The following is a 20,088-nucleotide window of genomic DNA, read 5'->3' on the forward strand; positions in this document are numbered from 1 at the left end:
CTTCAGTCCTTTCTATTTTGCTTTCTTTTGCTGAAGAAGTATAATTTTCTAATAAAATAAAGACTCTCAATGCAGTCAGGTATTTTATTATTTAATTATTTTCTGATATTAATCACTCTAGTTTAAGGTACTGCATTATCTCAGTAATTCAAAGTATGCCTGGAATTACCCCTTTAGATTATTCTAGTTCAATAAGAAGGACAAAGGAAGGGCGAGGCAAAGCAAGTTGAGTGAGCCTTAAAATGAGGAAGAAGAAAGATGCTAACCTGCCTATTTAAAAATCTCTTTTTCCATGATGCCCTGCTATAAAGAAAACTCACCTAGGCAGAGATCAGGATGTTTATACTTAAAAAGGCCAAACCCACAAAAAACAAACAAACAAAAAAAAAAGCAAAGGCCACCATTTCCATTCACTTTCTTCATCTCCTTGAAGATTTAAAGTATGTCACACGATTTTGGATATTTTAACTGCTTTAATTAGATCTGGTTCTTCATCTAGAAAGTATTTGAACACATTGTTGAAGTACCAATAAGCACACTTGTTTGTTAAACACGTCATGATTCATAGTGGTTAAATCAGGAAGAGTTAAATCACAAAGGTTTTGCACAAAAAGTTGTCCACAGAGCAATGTGGGCTTTGGAAGCAAACGTGAATAAAAGCACTCAGCTTCTGATTGTCATGGCAATCCCCTTCTGCAGCTGTAAGGCACTTGGACCTCTGGGCAGAATGAGGGGGGATGTGTGTTATGTCATATGTGCAAAATGTCATTAATTGCCTGTCAGAAGCATCCACCTCCCTCCATCCTGCACTCTCAGTGCCACTCACTATTATGCACAAACTGGCACAAACCCAAGATTTGTTACTTAAGACTTTGCACAAATAAATAGTAACAAGAAAATTAACTGGCCTGTTAGTTTAGTATGCCACTTTATATAATATGAGAAAATATGCCAAAATCCATAAAGCATCATTTGTTCAAAACTGGTATTAAATATGTTGTCAATGTTATACAAATTATTACTGTCAACAGATATTCAAATGCTTACTTTCATCAGTGATTTTTCACTTTGGATCACGTTCTCTTGCTACTGAAATTAATTCAGTTTTCCTGTTCATTTTATAATGTAATGTTTTTGGGTTTTTTTCACATAGCCAATATCTTTCCATTTAAAGCAACTCAGATTTTAACAGAAGCAGAAGCCTTTACAGTTACTGTTAAACTGTATTTAAAGATTCCTTTACAAACCTGAAGTTGAATTCAATGCATGTGCAGTTCTGCAGAAGTCAACAACTGTGTCAATAAAAATTTGATCTCCATATGCAAGAATGTACCATCATCATCATCAAATACACTTTAATTTGGGGCACACCTTGGTAAAAGTTCTCCTCCTACTACATTATACAAGTGCAGGAGAAAAAATCCTGAAGTTTTGACATCATATATATTTATAATTAACAAGTCATAAAATCCACAGTACAGCTGTGTGCACTGTATAAAGTGTGCCTTTAAAAAATTAAATTTTAAAAGAACTTAAATAAAAAAATTTGAAAGTAAATTTGGAAGAGCACAATTCAATTAGAAATTCTTTATAGTATGGCAAATACAAGTCTTGTACCTTTTTTCTTTTTCCTTCTTTTTTTTTTTTTTTATATACATAGTTTGGTATATCAGATTACTGCTATGAGCCAAAGATTCCACTTGCTGTGTAAACTATAAAATACTAAGGAATATATAGAAAGGTCTTTTTGGGAAGACCTGACACAGAATAGCTTACTCTTGTGAATGACCTCTTGCAATATTTTTCTTCGTGTGTATATTTTATACAGATACAGAAACATGATACATGTGTTAATGAGTTAAGAACTTTTTATTTTATGGCATGTGTATTAGTCACATCTAAAATTACATTAACTGGCATTCAGAGGACTGCACACTATGTTTCTTTCTTTACTTCATCCAAGTATTAATGATTCCAACAACTACCTCATGACACCCTGTGGAATACTTAAGCAATTGCACATTTCAGCTTCACCAAAACAAATTCTCAAGTAAAAGGGAAATAAAACAGGAGAGTGAATATTGATTACATGTTCTTTGAAACAAAGTTAAGATCTGGTCCTTTATTATCATCAGCTTGACCTACCAATTCTAGGCACCCTAAATTAAAGTACTTATTTCCTATGCCCAGTGCTTATCTGAATTCCACAGCATTTACACTATTTCCTTCCTCTTAAAACTAATTGAAAATATGAGCCAACCCTTAACCAAGAAAACATGTTCTAAAATTATTCAGCATTTACAAAATTCTTTCCTCAGAGGTAAAAGAGAACAGGCAGCAAATTAAAAACATCCCCATTGAATCACAACTGCTTTAAAATAAGTCACTCAATACACACTCCATAGATAAAATAAGAGGAAAGGACCTAATTATTCTTCTATTTGTGCTATATAAACCTGAAGGAAATACTTTGATGGGAACAGGACCACACTGGGGTATGTGAAAGCAGAATCAGTACCACAGAGTATTTGTTTGTTGGGATGGGCACAGGATCAGCAAGAACCTTCTGACACAGAGAAGACTTTACGACCAGTTAATCGCAGAGTTCTCTCAAAAAGATTACAGGAGACAAAGAGATTGAGCGGTCTCAAGTGCTAAAATCTTGGAACACAAGATATGATTTAGTTCTTCCTGAGTTTTTTTAAACCCAGAAAGAACAACAAACCCCCTGGTAACCTCTGTCATTCTCCAATACACATATATTTGGGTAGAAGCATATATGTAAGGATACAATTCTATTATTGAATAATGACTTTTGAGCATGCCAGAATTCAGTTTATGGCAGAGACTGTTAAGACATTCTTAATCCTCAAACACTTATATATTTTTTTCTGATAGGAAGTTAGTCACTGTTAAGTTTTGTCAACATATATTTCTTACCTCTGTGAACTGCTATGTCCCTGTGCCAGGATGAAAAGAAACTTCGCTATTCTTTCTGTATTTCAGAAGGTGTGGCTATTCCCAGGGCTTAAGCCAGACTTTATTCCTTCTTTTAAAACAGTACCCTTACAGATAAATGTCTTTCCTATGAGGCATCCTGTCAATAAACCTCAAGTGCTAATCTTGTCACCTTTTGGCGACGGTCTCAGGAATGCTTATTAAACACTCAAGGGATTAAATTAAATCTCACCCGCAGACAGGCTTTCAAATTCTCCAGTAACCCAAGTTCTCAAAAGAAAATTCCTTTCATTATCAAAATTAAGGTACTGTACTATGGCACTTGCAAGAAAATTATATAATCAAAGAAAATGTTCCATGCTGTAACAATTTGCCTTCAGAGATACACATTAAAGTATAAGCATTTAAGAACTTGTAAGAGAGAAATTACCTAAGACCTCTTGGGCCTAGCTAATGAAACCATAAAGCCATATATTTCAACTTAGCTGCAAGTATTTCCCTCTCTGTTCTGTATTTGAGTTTTAAATAACTCAGACAATAAGTATTGAAACAATGGGGTTTTTTACCCCTAATGTTCATTTTGCTCTATTCTAAATTTCTATAAGCAGAAGTCTTTGAGATTTTTTTCATAATGAAGCACAGACCATGTCAATTCCAGTGAAGTAGATCAACAATATAATATTAGTTTGACTTAAATTTGAAATTGAAACCCAGGGGAGAAAACAGAACTTTTGCATGTATCATTTGCATTACTTATCAAAAAAACAAAAAAAAACAAAAAAACCACCACCACTTTGTATTTTAAGAAAACAAATAACAAATCTTACTAAACAATTTCCCAAGTACTGTTACAGTCTACTTCAAACAAGTAATGGCATTACAAAAAAAAAAAAAAAAAAGAGATTTAATCAACAGCATTCATCCAACATGAGCATTATCTATGACTACTTTAAAACTTAGTATTTGTTTTCAGACTTTAGCTTCTGCCTTATAGACAGATACCAAAAGACAAAAAGTAATGTAACTATCAATCAAAACAGAAAAAAAAAGGAGTAGTTCAAACATAAAAACTCTAAATGTCTACTTACACATAATTTATTTTTATTAGTAAGACTCATGGTAAATGTTCTGGCTCATATGATCCTTTTCAGAAACATCTCAGGATGTCCCAAAACATGAAACCAGCTTTGGTAGTGACTCAGTAAAATAGATGTCCACAGACATCCCAACATCTCCTTTTGGTATGTGTGGATGTGTGAATGCTTAATTTGTAATGAAACACCCAGAAAAAAATGAAATCACTTTACCCTACCACGACTGTAAAAATATTACTACCTGAACAGTAACAGTAGACTTTATACAGAGGTGCAGTTTTTGGAAAGCACTATAGATTTTTAGCAAGAATTTTTTTACCAAATGGGGTACAGTTACTAAATTTCAGATCAGATAAAATATTTTAAAATTAACAGGCTTTACAGCAGGTATTTGAGGTTTCAGTCTATGGAGTGAGAGAGGAAATTTTCTTTTGAGTCATGATATGACCTAAATGCAGTTCTTAGTTTAAGCAGAATTTCCAGTAACAAAATGAGCCCATTGAAGGACAATTTCTGCTTCAACAGTTTGACATTGCAGAATGCCTTTTGTCTTGAAAGAGACTGCCCCAAAAGTGCTTCCTCATCCAGTGCCAGTAACTTTCACTTTGTTTTTCTTCTTTTTAAGTAGGCAGACAGACAATAATTAATTAGGAATATTTTTTGAAAGTAAAAAATCACATACTTTTAGATTCCAAAAATTAAAATAAATGTTATGTTGAAAAATTATCCTATAATATAAAAGTCTTTAAAATATTCTAAACGAGGGGGTTGCTGCTTGCAGCTGAATATGTTCATTGAAGTGCAAGATTTGTACTAATCTTCTGCTCTACTAACGTAACTGGAAAAAAGCTTGTTAATCTTATAATGACGTGATAAAATACTCTTGGATTCCATAAGCAGATCTGATATCCACTAAAGTGCTTGATTATGTCTCAAAAGAATAAAGCTTCTTCCTGATAGCTGCCTATTACACAGTACGTTCTCAATTTAAAATACTTCCAGAGTGCCTTCCTGTTACTACCTTGCAAATTTGTATTTTCCAAATTGAAGCAATACAGCAGCATTTTACTTACTTCAGATTACAACATACCTCAAGGTTCAACAGTACTTTTTAGCTCTATATTCTTATATATTTTTTGCCCCACAAGGCTTTCTTAAACACCAGAAGTTTTAGATGGCCCAAAGCATATGGCCAGGTCAGTCCTACTGGATTATTAAATCAGAGACAGTAAAGGTATTTTTAAAGCTGTCCATAAATTTTACATAGCCCTTTAAGTTATGTAAAAGAACATTTCCAACGATGGATATGGTGTGTGCCCGAGGAGAAAGCAATCTCCAGTTCAATAGGTCTGCAAGGTTTCCACAAAAAAAAGATTGATCTGTCTGGAGACTTTTTACCTCAAACTGCCTTCAGGAGGACAGTTCAAAGTGCCACAATGCAGCTGCAAAGTGACTGTCACAAAGGAGCTAATGGAGCAAGTGCTGCTTCAGACATCAGCCCTCACATCAGCCCGATGACAAGAGACTCGAGCAGTGGCATGAGCTGGTAGTCACCCCACTGCCACCTTCCCAACCTAATCCAAGCAGGAAGAAAATAATCCTTCTGAAGCCTGCTCTACCTGACAAGCTTAAAAAATAGAAATATACATAAGACCAGAATAGGAAATCAGAACAAAAAAAAGGTAACCAGAGCATTTTTCCTGATGTACACTTAGGCTGTTTCCCCCCAAAGTTAAGCAATTCAATACAACATGTTTTCCACTTCATTAAACTCATATTTTTGCCCTTAGGATCACACAGCTGATCAGATTGGGTTTGAAAACTTAATTTTATGGCTGATCATTATTTTTATATCTATATTCTACATGCATAAATTATATACTATACATTTATTTAAATTATTATCCACATGGCGGTGTCCATTTTATCCAATGCAGAAGCATCATCTTCCTTTTTCCTTTGTTTGAAGTTGCTGATTTTTACATGCAAATTGACTCTAAAGTAGCAGCAAGTGCTTTGGGCCAGGAGGAAGTTAGTTTACACAGTGTTAAAGCAAAATAAGGCTTCAAATTCTAATTGGTGTCTAATTGAACACAAAAGCTGTAGTAGCAACCAAATATAAAGAAAATATGAGACAAACAAAAGCAAGTTTACACAGATGCTGATATCTGGAGATGGGAATTTTCACAGAATGAAGAAAATGGAATAGGCAAAAAGAAGGGAAAGGTATAAAACCTACGAAGAAGTAATTAGCACTGACAGCAGAATCACAGCTGTGGGGTTCTGCCACCTGAACAGCTCTAAGAGTTGCTTTTATATTGTATCTTACTAAAAATGTCACATTTTCTTACAACAAATCTCTGTCCTAAGAAGTAAGTAATTTAGGAATTTAGGAATATTTTAAGATCTAGAAGACATTCTTGCTATAAAAAGTTTAGTCCCATATGTTCACTCTGACTATCCATCCATTTGATAGTCTACTCAACACATCCACCACAGTCATAAAGCTGCAAACACAAAAAAATGGTATTAATGAAGACATGAAATTTACATTGATATCAAGCTTCTGAACAGATGTTCCACAGTAATTAAACTTTCCTAGAGTAGGCTAAGGAAAGCAATTAAGTCTGTGGTAGAATCCAAAGATCTACTCACATAACATGCAAGTATTTTCCACGTCATTATTTGTTCCGTATGATTCAGTTTGTCAAATGCATCAGCTGAGGATTAGAGAAATCTCAGGGAAAACAGCACAGTACAGAAGCATAAAGTATTATTACAGTAGGTTAAAAAATCCAGTTGGATTTGAAGTTTACCTAAATAGAAAATACATATACCCTCTAATTTTGGAGAGAGGAAAAAAACAGATATAAAGAAGGAAAAGAACCTATGAACTGTTGATCACCAGGGGAAAAAGTATGTCATTTACTGGGACATGCAGTTATATGTGACTTGGCAAAAATTGTCTTTATTCCATGTTCAGAAACATCAACGTATTGTCTCATACACACAGAAACTGAGAGCATCCTATTGCATCAATAAATAGAAGCAAATGCAAGTAAAATTGGAGATCAAAAGTGTTAAGTATTTTTTCTTCTTCTTCTTCCAAAAAAAGCATGTATGTTTTATTGTGCAGTCACTGGAGGAAATAGTTCATCCATTTTTTACTTACTGTGAGATTCTAGATCCTTCCACAATACAGGATTCAAAGGTACAGGTACAGGAAGGATTCAGAGGACTCAACAAGCATTAAGAAAGAAGAGGTGTGCACTGAGCTTTCATACAGAGAGTAGAAGAAAACTCCTCCAGGGCTGCTTAGGGAAGAGCTCTGCCCTCAAGTCAGCTGATACTTTTACAGGGCTATAAAAGCAGGTCAGTGGGCAAACGAGCCAAGAGAGGAGAAGGCTGTCACACAGAAAGGAGCTCCTGGACTGAAAGCTTGGCTTCTGTTGCCAGACTCCAGCTGAGAAAGAGCTGGAACTTAATGCTAAAATTAACCTTCACCAGGAAGCTAGCCAAAAGAAGCCTGGGCTGATAATATCCACTTGTGTATCTGGAAATACTCAGTCTCTGTCTCCTTCTCCTCAGGGGCCAATAAATTCACCGAACAAAACAGCTTGACTCTTGGACTCTTCTAAGCAGACTCACAATCTTGTGAGACATCCATTGAAAAGCTTTTGCTCTCATTATATGTATCTACTGTGATGTAATTCAGAATGCAATAGGTATTTTCCGGATAGTAAATACAGAAATACAAAATAGACTAACACATAATTCCATTTATGACAAGAGGAGGCAGACATTCATTCTTAACAAGCTAATGCTTCTTATAACATCTGTCTGTATATATGAGGGTCAGATTTTCAAGCTGGGTTGGTTGGGTACCTACATCTCACAATATTTTACGAGTTACAGGCTGATTGCTGAACTGTTTTTGAAGCCTAGCCCAGTTTGCTCATTGAGAGCACCTGAACTACTTGTCAAAGTTAACCATGAAAAATCATACCTTTCTGCTCAATCCCACATTTCTGGTGCTTGAAAACATATGGTGATATTTTACTCATGGCCAGTTTTGTACCATTTGGTGTATATGCCTATAAAATAGCCTATGTTGGCTTACACAAGAATTTTTAAAGACTTTGCATGAAAATATGTTACATTGTGTCATATGCCAGTGAGAGAAGTACATATACTTTAATATACTGTAAATTCACATGGAGGAAAAAAAAGCTGCTTTGGCATTCTTACACTTTTAATACAGATCACTAAAGCTGAATGTGATTTTTTAGTGTGTATCTTGTCATTCCTACTATGTCTGTATCAATTGGGAAGACTTGGGGGCCTCTGCCCAGACTGAAAAGTTACAGTACATCTCATAAAAAAGTTAACAGATGGTGAGAAGAGAGAGGCAGCTGACAAGCTGTACAGACAAGTGTTGGGCAACAGGGAACACTGAAAAGGGAAGCTACAAAAGAAATAGAGTAAGAACAGGCACCTCCAGAGGCTACAGAAAGAGAGTAGGAGCCAGTTAGACAGTAGCTTGGGAAGTTTTCCAGAGCAATGAACACAGAGATATCAAAAGGCTGGACAAGGACAGGGAGTAACAAGAGGTGTATGTTGTCTGCACTGCTTTAAAATACAGAAATATTTAAAGGGAAATATATGTATAGAAAAGGAAAAACAACATAAGATGTAAAATAGATGACCAGTCTTGTTGTGATTTAGTTTGGATATCCAAAGTATTACAAGAAAAACACTAAAAAGCATATTACCTTACTTTTAATTAAAGTTATTTCACTTTATAATGTGTTATTAAAATCAATGTAGTTATTAAAGAGCAATATAGTCATTTTACATCCCTAGGAAAATTATTAAGATAGGAAAACAGAGATAGATCCAGAAAAAAAAGATTTTGATTACAGAAAAGAGCCATAAAGTCAAGTTCTGAAAAACAGGCAGAAACCTTACAAACTGCTTCATTTCAAAGTGAAAAGGTCAAGCAGGTTGTGGAGAGGCTGGAAGCCTGACTTAATCCTTAGAGAAAAAGCAATGTTTTCATTCACTGTAAGAATCTCCTTCAAATCCTGCTTGTGGGCAGTGGAACATACTGTAATACTCTAAGATCCTTTCCAGGACTGCCTATGTTACCCAGCAATGAAAAACCTATGGTAATTGAATTTCCTCTCCCATTTGAAGGCTATCCAATCACTTAATAGATGACCTTGTCAATCTGATTTCATGCTACTCATTTTCTAAGATTTACACTGTCCAAAATAATCTATCCTCATTTGTGATATTTATACCTTCAGAATGTTAAAATAAAAAACTAAGCTCTATTGACTTTAGACAGATACCCAAACCCAACAGGTTTCTAACCATTCTTCTTGTCTGACACTTCCTCATTTCCATCACTCTTCTGACCACGAGCTGTCTGAAATCACACATGGTTTTTCAGGTGGGATGACACTAAAGTCATTTAGAGAGCAGTTATCATCTTTTACTCCACTACCCATTATTTCTGCTGACAGAATATTGGCAATTTTCATTGCCACATCCCGTTTGAAATACTTTTCTGAACTGTATTAATCATTACCTTCAGCCTCCTGGCATTAACACTGCAAATTTTGTTTTGGGCTAGTCATCATCTCCTTTTCCCCATCTGTGTTCAAAGGTGGCTTGTTTTTTTTTTTTTTTTCCCTAATTGAAACACTGAAGAATATTTTCAAAATTAAAATGCTGAAGAAAGTTATATCTGACATAAAAGTCTGCCTTCTCACTCCAAATAAGTCCCTCTCAACTGCAGTTGCTTTTATTCTTTTTGATAGCTCTTCAATCAACTTATTACCGGAAGTATTTTTCTTGACTTTTATTCTTGCTCTCTTGGATTAATGTTTTTTCATATTCAATCCAGAATTATGATTTATAATAAAGTATTTCAAATCTAGAATGTCACTGCTCCACTGAAATACCATATACTTCATGTAAGCAATCCAGTTAAGGAATTGACACCAAATCTAAACTCTATCATAATTTGTAGTATCCCAGTTTTTCTTGCCTATTTTTCATACTTTAGTTTATGTACATGTGCACTGTAATACTTTCAAAATACCTGTTTTATTTTTACTAACACCACTGTATAATTCTATTGATGGCTTAAGGTTACTCTTTAAATCACCACCTTGAGTGAAAGAAAAGAATACCTTTATTTCCTTTCCTGGAAAGTTTAAAGAGATATTTAACATGCTTTGTAAGGTTTAAATTTGAAACCCAATACATTTCCCATTTAAACAACTCCTGTAGTTTTGATTCCAATGCAAAGCTATAAAAGATACAAGAGTCTAGACAAAAGCAAAATAAATGCACATTTAAACATCATCACACTGTTCCACAGGACAGTGTAACTCAGACCATACACAATGCAGAAGATAGCAAATGCCTAATTGCAGCATGGTACAACTAATTTTGTCAGAAGACCTGGCCATAAATTACATTATATCTGTAATTTTAGATCTCCTTATATGAACAATTTCACAAAATCACTTTAACACAGAATTGTGTTAAATATGAAATATTTCGTATAAAGACTTCAAAAGTACAGACAGATAAATCACTTGAGAGATAATGTTAGTTTTATTTGATTGTTTCAGAACACTGAGAAATCCCAGTATACTTTCATTAATTGAGAAACTTTCAGATAAATGTGCTGCTCCTAATTCAAAATGATAAATTAATTGCATGGAACTTGTTAATCACAGACATTTCGCACCTGAAGGGAAAAAAATTGCAAGTACAGTGCTTTAGAACTGCTCAGTCATATTTAGTCCTTAATTACATATCTCTTTCCACAGTCTTACAAATTTTTTTGAGATTTCCAGTATTCTCTTATTTCCTAGTTTTCTTGTAAAATATTCTACTTAATAATATAATACTTCATCAAAATCAACAGAGGAAAAATATTAAACTTTGCATTACTTTACTCTCAAATCAAGGCATAAAGCTGCAGAAAGGTTGAAAAGGGAGGAGTAATGCCCTAAAAATTGAAATTTGTTTTAAATGAAAAAAAAAATTTTAAAGCTGTACTAGCAAAAAAAAATTACATTAAAAGTAAAAATAACAGTGCTGTCCCCTCAGTACTGCAAATAATGGATATAGGAATTCAATACAGCTAGGTTGATTTCTACTATAAGAGCACCCTGGCCTTAGAAAGCACATTAAAAAGTTTGTAATGGAGAATCCAGTTTCATATGGTATTATTTTATATGAGTTTCCTGAAGTACCAGTGGTAAAAAGTAGGAAAAAAACCCCATAGCAGCAAAGCTTAAATGGTTAGGCAGTAATTAATCAGAAATAATAATATTCTTTCTATTGGAAAGTTTCCTTTTAGCTCCTTGGTTACAGAAACCATCTATATTCATATATAAGGGACAGTGGAATACATTTACATGAAAGAAAAGCTTTGCAGAAGGATAACAGATCCCTGCCCCCTTTCTTGAGAGATGTTTTTTTCTAAATCATTCTAAATTAACATATGGTAAATGTATGTAGGTTTAGACCCATTAAGAGTTGAAGTGTTCAAAATGTTCATCAGAGAACTCAGATTCTTGTTACTGTGAGATGTAATTTAATATTTTCACTATGGCTGCACCAAAGACAATGCACATATTGAGTTTCACCATTAGTTAGTGCAGGCCAGACACAGTCTTTCTACATATAAACTATCAAAGCACCACTAAACTTAAACTGAAATGTTAAACGCAGCAACTTGGATGTCTTTAATCAACATCTGCTGAACAGTTTAGTTTCTCTATAGCAGCAAAGGTAGGACAGCAATGCTTTTATGGAAATGTCTGAATAGGAAGTAATCTGTAATCTGATATGGTTTTGTGTTTAAGATAGTTTGCTTTTGGTATGAAAAATGTCCTCTTCTAAAAAAAAAAAAAATTCAATTAATTTTCTTTATCTCGTATCTCCTCAAAACCAGCAGGTTTTTACATGAAACTCAGCCTCGCTCTAATACCATCAACTACACAAAAATAAAGGAAAATTTTTAAGTACATCTATGACACAGAAATACTTTTCTCTCCGAATCAGTTTTTCATTAGGTCATTGATACCTAGAATTTATTAATCAATTTAGCCATCTTTATCCATTTGTCTTCCTTCAGTTTTTTTTATTTATTGTAAAGGCTTTGATGAAAGGATCTATGAAGAACACTCACTGTCCCTTTGGCAATTACAGGAAAATCCTGAAGATGAAGCTGCATTTGGAGGTAACCTGCTGCTACAATGTCAGTGACACTGACATACTCATACTATACCAAAATGCCATATATTTTCTCTGATTTATGTTTCTTTGCTGGACAATGAGAAGTTTCAGCAACTGTCAGATGCAGTCTCCCACTGAGCTTCATGTTCACTCCCTGAACCACATGCCCCTCTGCATGGTGGGGTTTGACAGACACTGGATAAAATCCTCACAAGAGTGGTGACTTAGGAGCTTGAAGTTAAGAACACTTGGAAGTCCTTTAGAGGTGGTGGCTATATCAATGTATTACACAGATTGACTACTTTATCTCTCTACTTTTGCAAGCATTAGAATTATTACAAATTAATTTTTATCAGGCTTTCTCCTCGAGAACCTGCACCTAATTTTAACTGTAAAATTCTCCTAAAAAACTTGAGCATCACATAACAATAAAGCTACAGTGGTCTGACAACACCTCCATTTTCGGTGTCTGCCATTCAGATGACAGACAGTTTGGAGGTTTTCAATGATTGAATGCTGGCAAGTCCAATGCTACAGAACTGTCAGAGACAGAGCTACCTGTCCATGGGTGTATCTTCTTCCCCCTGCACAAATCTGGAATGATTTATAAGGACTCATGGAAAGTGTTGCAATCCAAAAATTTCAAGACAGAGGATGAATTATATTTCATAAATTGACAGTACACAGAAACCAACAACAGTTGACATGTGGAAACAGTGAGAACTGATGAACACAAAATTCCATGAAAGAAGTTTTTGTAATTCTAATTATTATAAATCTAACACACCAAGACAGGTTCCCATGGACAGTTTACAGGGATGACCTCTTCTGCAACTAAATTAGCAAAGTCCTGTTTTCTATTACTATATTCTAGTTCTATACTCTGAAGTTCTTCCCGTTTGTTCAGCTGTTTACTATCACATCCACCTCCCAACATTCAAAGAATCTCAAAAGTCATGGATTTTTATTAAATAAACATTCAAATCAAACTATTTATGGTTCCTATGACAGCCACGACAAAACCTCAGACTAAACCATGAATAAAGATTTTAGTATAGGACACAGCAGATATTTCACTCAAATTTAAATTATGCTTTAACACCCTCCCAGTCCTGTCTGTCAACAAGCTTTAAGATGAAGACTTGATAGATTCCTGTGGACCTTTAGCAGCTTCTCCCTCAAGATCAGCAGAAGGTTCTACAGAGAGAGCAGTGTGCAGAGGCTCCCATGGTGTACAGTCACTTTGGCATGGGGTTAAGCAGAGAGCAATAAAGGACTCTGTGCCCTTCTGGGGACATTAATGCAGATTTTTGCTGCCAAATTAAGGCATCTCTTAGACAATAAATATAGTGGGCCTGATTTTTCTCCCTGATAAGTAAGGGGGTTTGCTGGCATAATTACCTTTAGCAAATTTACTGCAGATTTATTCTTAAGTGAATGGTAAATAAGCCCAATATTTCTTTCATATAAAAAGATTACACAGTGTAATGCCATTTTGCTTTTTACTTTCCAAGAATTGCTTTACTCCCTTCTCTTTGTTTCACTTTGATCTTAGCACTGTGCCTGGCTGGGCGTTAAAAATTAAAGTCAGGTGTGTTAGAAGGAAGTGAATTAGATTCAGATTCCATTCTAAAGTTGGACCTATTCTACTCATATTCAAACATACCACTGCTGATTCTCCCACCAAGAAATACACACTACTTGGCAACAAGAAAATTATCAAAGCAATCTGACCAAATTGGCACCACTAGTTCTGGCCACATCTGGTAACAATAATATGAAGGGAGAAGTATGAAGATAACAATTCTCATTTATTGTTACCATTAAACTTATCTGCATGCATACTCCTGAGTCTTTGAACTTCATGATTTCATAAAGCCAATAAGAGCTCCACTCAAAGGTGAAGGGTGATGCTTTTCCAAATGTGATTAAATTTCCAATTTACTAAGGTATTAGAGTCTCTAGTCACAGAGTGCTCAATCAGAGGACAGCAGTGGAATACCACCCGGAAAGCACAACTGCCAACATCAAGGAGCTCTAGCAATGTATAAATTAAGGTGGTTGATTCTATGCCAACAGAGGGGTAGAGTTTTAATATACTAAAATATTGCTAAAACCCAACTGCTAATGCATAACCCTACTTTTTACATTTAGTAGGAACTGTTTCTTTTTTATTTCCACTATAACAAACTTGGATATACATTAGGTAAAGCTGCAGATCAAGTGTAACTGCCTATCCTAAAAAGCAGATGAACAAGGGCAGTGGGATCTCTTTATTTCAGGATTAGGCAAGGATGGTTTAATAAATTATTCAGTTGCTATATTGTTGAATATTTCACACATCAGACTATAAAAAAATTCATCTCTCAGATGAAATCATACATAAAATGTATCATTTCTGAATCATTTGCAACTTAAAATTGTCTTCTCATGGGATTTACTGCATATAATTAACAAGCTGATTCACTTATTTTCCTAAGGAACATTTCAAAAAATTATGATTTGAGATCTGCCTATCCCTGTGAATCCCCCTCATCAGTGTCTGGGTCAGTCACTGAAGGTGAGAAGCCACCCAACCTCCTTCCTCCCTGCCACAAATCAGTCACCTGGAGCATGGACCTTGAAAGAGCTTCCAAGGAAAAGATTATCATGGAATAAGACCTACAAGCCTTTTGGGCTTGAGCAATACTTTACTCCATGCACTGCTTCTTGGGGGATCTGATTTCACATCATTTCAATGAGTTGTCAAGGATTCAGTGCTAAAATGGTGGCACATACAAAACCAGCTGAACCTGTCATGTTGAGACAGTGGGGAAATAGCCAGGCTGCCACTCAAAGATGCAGTTCCAAGAGCAGGGAATCACATGAATACACCCTCAGACAGCAGCTAAAAATTCCAAGTGAGTCATGACAGCAGGATACCTCTCTATGTAAAATTATTCTCAATTACACTTCTAAAACTCTCCCTTATTTTCAATTCCAATCAGCAGACTTCTGTTACATTTTTTGGAGAGAAATTTCATTTCTTCCAAAAAATATGTATTTCTCCTAAACAATTCTGATTTTCTCTGATTCTTTTTCAGAGACATAGGTAGCCATTAATCTCCCTAAATAATTCCTGCATGGTCTACTGCACCTCCAAAATATGACAACTTCTGCTTTATTTTTGCCCAGTCACACTACACATAACTGAGTTCTTTCACACTTCAAAAGAAACTTCGCCCAGCTCTATTAAAAAGAAAATACTACTCTTCACACAGCTTAAAATTCCCAGCATGTGAGTTGGCTGTTTCCTCAGCATGAGTAAAACTTACTATCTTATTTAAAGATAACTTTGTTAATTAGTATTGACATTTCAGAGCTGAAGGGCAGCTTCCTTCCTCCCCAGCAGCACTGGTGTCACACCAGCAGTGTGAAACCCTTATGTAAGTGCCTCATTAAGCTCAGTCCCACTTTGCAGGTGACATGCTGTGTCCAGGAGCACTTGTGTATGCTGTGAACAATCTGAGTGTTCAACAACCCCATTCTCTTCATCGTGTGAGGAACCCTCTCAAAACCAGCTAGAATAACTTGATCTACAATAACTTACTATTGTAGTGTAGACAACTGCAGTTAATAGTTCTTACTTGAGAGTCCATGATTTACAATACACCTGATATTCAAAAATTACCATGTTTACAGAACTGGCATCTGATAAAAGTTTTTCAATTTTTTAATCTCATGAAAATGTATTTGAAGAATTTGGTGGTTTTCTCCTACAAAGATAAGTGCTTTTTTTCAGATAGGCCAGTAAGCAGAAGTGTGTAATCCAACTGTTCTCCTTTTGAAGGGTAGGCTTGAAAAAGAACAGCAGGAGCAAGCAGGTCATCAAGAATAGAGGAGGGGAGAACAGAATCTGGACTTCTAGCCTCAGTGGGTACAAAATTCATTGGAAAGGACAATTGATTCAAGCACAGGCTGGAAAAGTTTATAATGATCCTGAATTTCAATGTGCAAGGATTTACCTAGACTCATAACTATGGCCTTAGGCTGGATGAACATTCAGATTGGCATCACTAAGTGAATGTGTATTAGGTCACATATTTCTAGTGATTTTTATGAACCGTAAAAACTTAGTAGTGTAATGTGTTAGAAAGAATGGGAAATTAAGCTAAAGAGAAGTGAAAATGATCCCTGGCTCTGATCTGAAGAGGCTGTTCTCTGTGTCTCTGTGTACAGGTTGAGAGCATCCCAACAGCTGTTCTAGTTAGGCTTAAAGGGGATTTGTGTTCAGTCCCAAAGTTGCATTTGATTGTGCAGAATCCTTGAGGACACATTTTTCTGATAACGTATTGGGATCAGTAATACCACCAACCCTGGATGAACAATTGACTGTATTTATTTCCATTTCACTTTCAGACTGCTCTGAAAAGCATACCATGATTTGGCAAAGCTACAAGCCTAAGTAGCCAACAAAGTACAGTTTTCTAGTATTCAGTACACTGAACACTGTACTCTTAAAATGGACATATACTATTACAAGATTCAATTCTTAAATAATACAACAGTTTATAGTTACCATAGCAGCTTTGTAAGATCAAAACATTCATGCTACACCAGGAAGACTCCCTAATTTTATTTTTTTTAACACCTGAAATCTACAGTCAGAACATTGACCTGTTTTGCAGAACAGCTGGTTCAGAATTTTTCATCTGATGCCAGAAATACAACAGATCTCTGATTTGTGATTGCAAAACCCCAGCTCACATAACAGCCTATTCACAGTGTTCTGATAGAATTTGATGAAGATAATAAAAAATGTCCTTTGTCATGCCCTGACCCCTTTCCAGGTATACGAAAACATGCTCCCAGCTGATTAAACCATGAAAAAAAAGAACCCAAAGGCATCTTCTATCAATGTGCTTGCACATTCCACTCGTTGCCTGCATCAAGCAGTAATACTGATGCAAATTCTCAGCTCAAGAGTAGGACTCCTTTGTTTACACCAATCACTCCTAACCTAACCACATGTACATTTCCTCTTTTTTAGAAGACAGCCAACAGCAATGCCTCCAATTAACTGTGCAACACAATTTAACACAAACTGGACAATATCACCAAAAGTGCATAGTCCAGCCACTCCAAGTACAGATTCCAATTATTACATGAGAACTAAGGCTTTATGACATTTCCTACAAATGCTAATTAGCTGGTAGGTTAAGGCCCTTAGTCATGTAGCACTTCATCAATCACAAAGCTTAAACTATTAAAGATGGAAACTGTAACATTTTACATGAATAGTTATATAGCAAGGTAGAATATTATATTAGCCCCCTTTAGCTGGTGTTCTTTTATGATAGTCCTCACAAAAGAATTTGCACAAGTTCTTGTCCTAATATGATCCAGGTCTACATCCTGTACACTGTTCTGGTCTCAACAGCTACTGTTTTCAACACTGAAAGTCCTACGTCAGAGTATATAACTGGAATTTTAAAGTATCTGTAGATTCCTAGAGGACAAAAGACTCCACTTCTACCTACTGTACAAAAGGCAAAATTTGGGAGCAAAAAGGGACATCATCCAGTTCAGCACTTTTGCCCTCCAGCCTACAACTCGGCCATATTCATCGAACTGGGACATTCTGGTAAGAAATACATAAAGATTTCTGAGGTCTGCCCCTCTGCATGCTAAACTGACAGATATGAGGTGTAAGACTAGCTTTGCCAGGTTAAACAAGGCTATTAAAACAGCATACCCAACTTTACTGGCACTAAAATGGAACAGTGGTGCCAAAGGTTCTAAAAGAAAGAAATATTAAGTAATATTGCACCTCTGACATTGACATAAGTTTATTATTACTCCATGCCAATCTACCTTGATCCAAATCCTCTAAACACATGCTGCTCCAGTGCTGGGCCTCCCTTAAGCCTGCAAATTATACTGAATAGTGCAGCAGTTTTTCAATTTGGTCAAAAATTACACCCAAATCTCTGCACGGAGGGACAATGCACCATCAGATCCTTATCTAGCCCATAAATTTTTCTGCGACTGCTTACCCTGTGTTTGTTCCTGTGGCATCCCATGGGCTGCACCACAGCTGTTTTGGGTTTTTCTTCCACACCTTTGGTAGGGAGCCCTCAACAGAACCTCTCCTGCCCTCCCCAGTGTGACATCTATCCAGAAAAGAGAAGGAACTGCTACAGTTTCCAAAGGGAGTTTTGCAGGGTTTGGTTTTGTCTCCTTTCCCCTCATACAGCAGATAATGTATATAAGAGAAGGAATACAGATTAGAAATTGCATATTTCCAAGTTACATATTCCTTCCTACTCCCTTTCAGGTTATTACTGACAGAAATATTTTTAGGCACTATACACAAATTCTTCCTTCTTCAGTTACTTGAATACAACCATTAAAACAAATATTATTTTAGGCTGAGTGAAGTACTTCAGGCTGAGTGGAGAGAGATGTAGCCATCTATCTTGCATCAACAACTGAAGGCAGGAATACAACTGGTTATTCACAAGTCTCATATCAAAAGTAAACAAAAATACAAGGGTATAAAATTTGGTCCTGAATAGAATGAAGAAAATGGAGGCAAGCATTATAATATTACACTCAGAAGAATCTGATGTCCAGAGAGAACCTGCAAAGAACTAGAAGCACTTTCTTCATTTTCAGAAGGGTGTTCAGGAGAGTAAGCCAGAACCAGAGCAGTCCTGGACAAGGGAAGGTATGTAAACACAGGACAATCCACTGTGAGGCCCAGTCATTGTTCCACCTCCTGAGTGTCACAGGAAATGGTCCATCCTGCTTTCCACTCCCTAAATTCTCCACAACTATGTGCACAATGAGAACAAGTTTCTAAATCCTCAACACAGACATGTCTGGCTGCCATCCCAAAGTGAAACCAATACTGGAAGAAGTGGCCAAAAGGTCAGATGCTGAGCAAAAACTGGAGGAAAGCAAAAGTCATGTGCAATCTAGAAAGTAAAAGATAAAATGATAATTAGATTAAAATAAAGGATTAAATTACTGTAATTAGGATAGATTAAATACTTTTCTATCAATATATTCTTAGCTACGCTTGCAATTGGAGAGGCATGTTGTCAAAACTGGAAAGAAAACAGGTACGTTGGACAATCTTTTTCTCAAAGCACAGCATCCACTACTACATTCTCTGAAAACCACTGAAAAAGGACTGTTCAAAAATACTGCTATAACAATACTACAGCACTAGGAGTTGGTACTACACATATTCCACCATACTTCTGCAATAACACACAACCAAATGAACAATCTGCATTTGCTCCAAAGGGAGCTGTGCTCCCTTTGCCTTTGGCAGAACACATGGACTGAACAAGGTATGAATGCCCTGGGACACTGCATCTGGTGAGGGTAAAGTTACCTAGAAGTGAAAGGCACCAATGCCAGGAAAGCTTCTTGGAAAAAAAACCCAAAGAACATCTTCCTTTCTGCATGCAAGTATTGTGACCCAGCGGTGAGATTTCATTTCATCTGCTGCCAAGGACACTGGAATGCTCAAGGACACCAAACATGAGAAGTCATGATCTAATAAGAAATCATGATCTAATCATGCCAAAATGAAGGTGAACACTTGGGTTAACCAGACAAGTAGGTCATTATTTTTTTTCCAGATGAGTGTAAAAGCCTGGGTTTGCATTGGTGACATACAGGATTTTCTACTTCAGAATCATATACCAGGTACATGAAAAGTAAACACTGAAAGCATCATTTATAGCATCAGACTCTAGATTTACTTAAATAAGGGGTG

The 20,088-nt window shown here is 35.9% G+C and overlaps 1 protein-coding gene across 12 annotated transcripts in view; it reads right to left on the reverse strand.

Moving 5' to 3' along the window:
• Window positions 1-20,088, reverse strand: part of ERC2 (ELKS/RAB6-interacting/CAST family member 2) — a 419,948-nt gene that overhangs the window by 268,758 nt on the left and 131,102 nt on the right. The gene's annotated exons all lie outside the window — the stretch shown is intronic.

Source organism: Aphelocoma coerulescens, chromosome 12 (assembly GCF_041296385.1).
Source record: "Aphelocoma coerulescens isolate FSJ_1873_10779 chromosome 12, UR_Acoe_1.0, whole genome shotgun sequence".
Taxonomy (NCBI): Eukaryota; Metazoa; Chordata; class Aves; order Passeriformes; family Corvidae; genus Aphelocoma; species Aphelocoma coerulescens.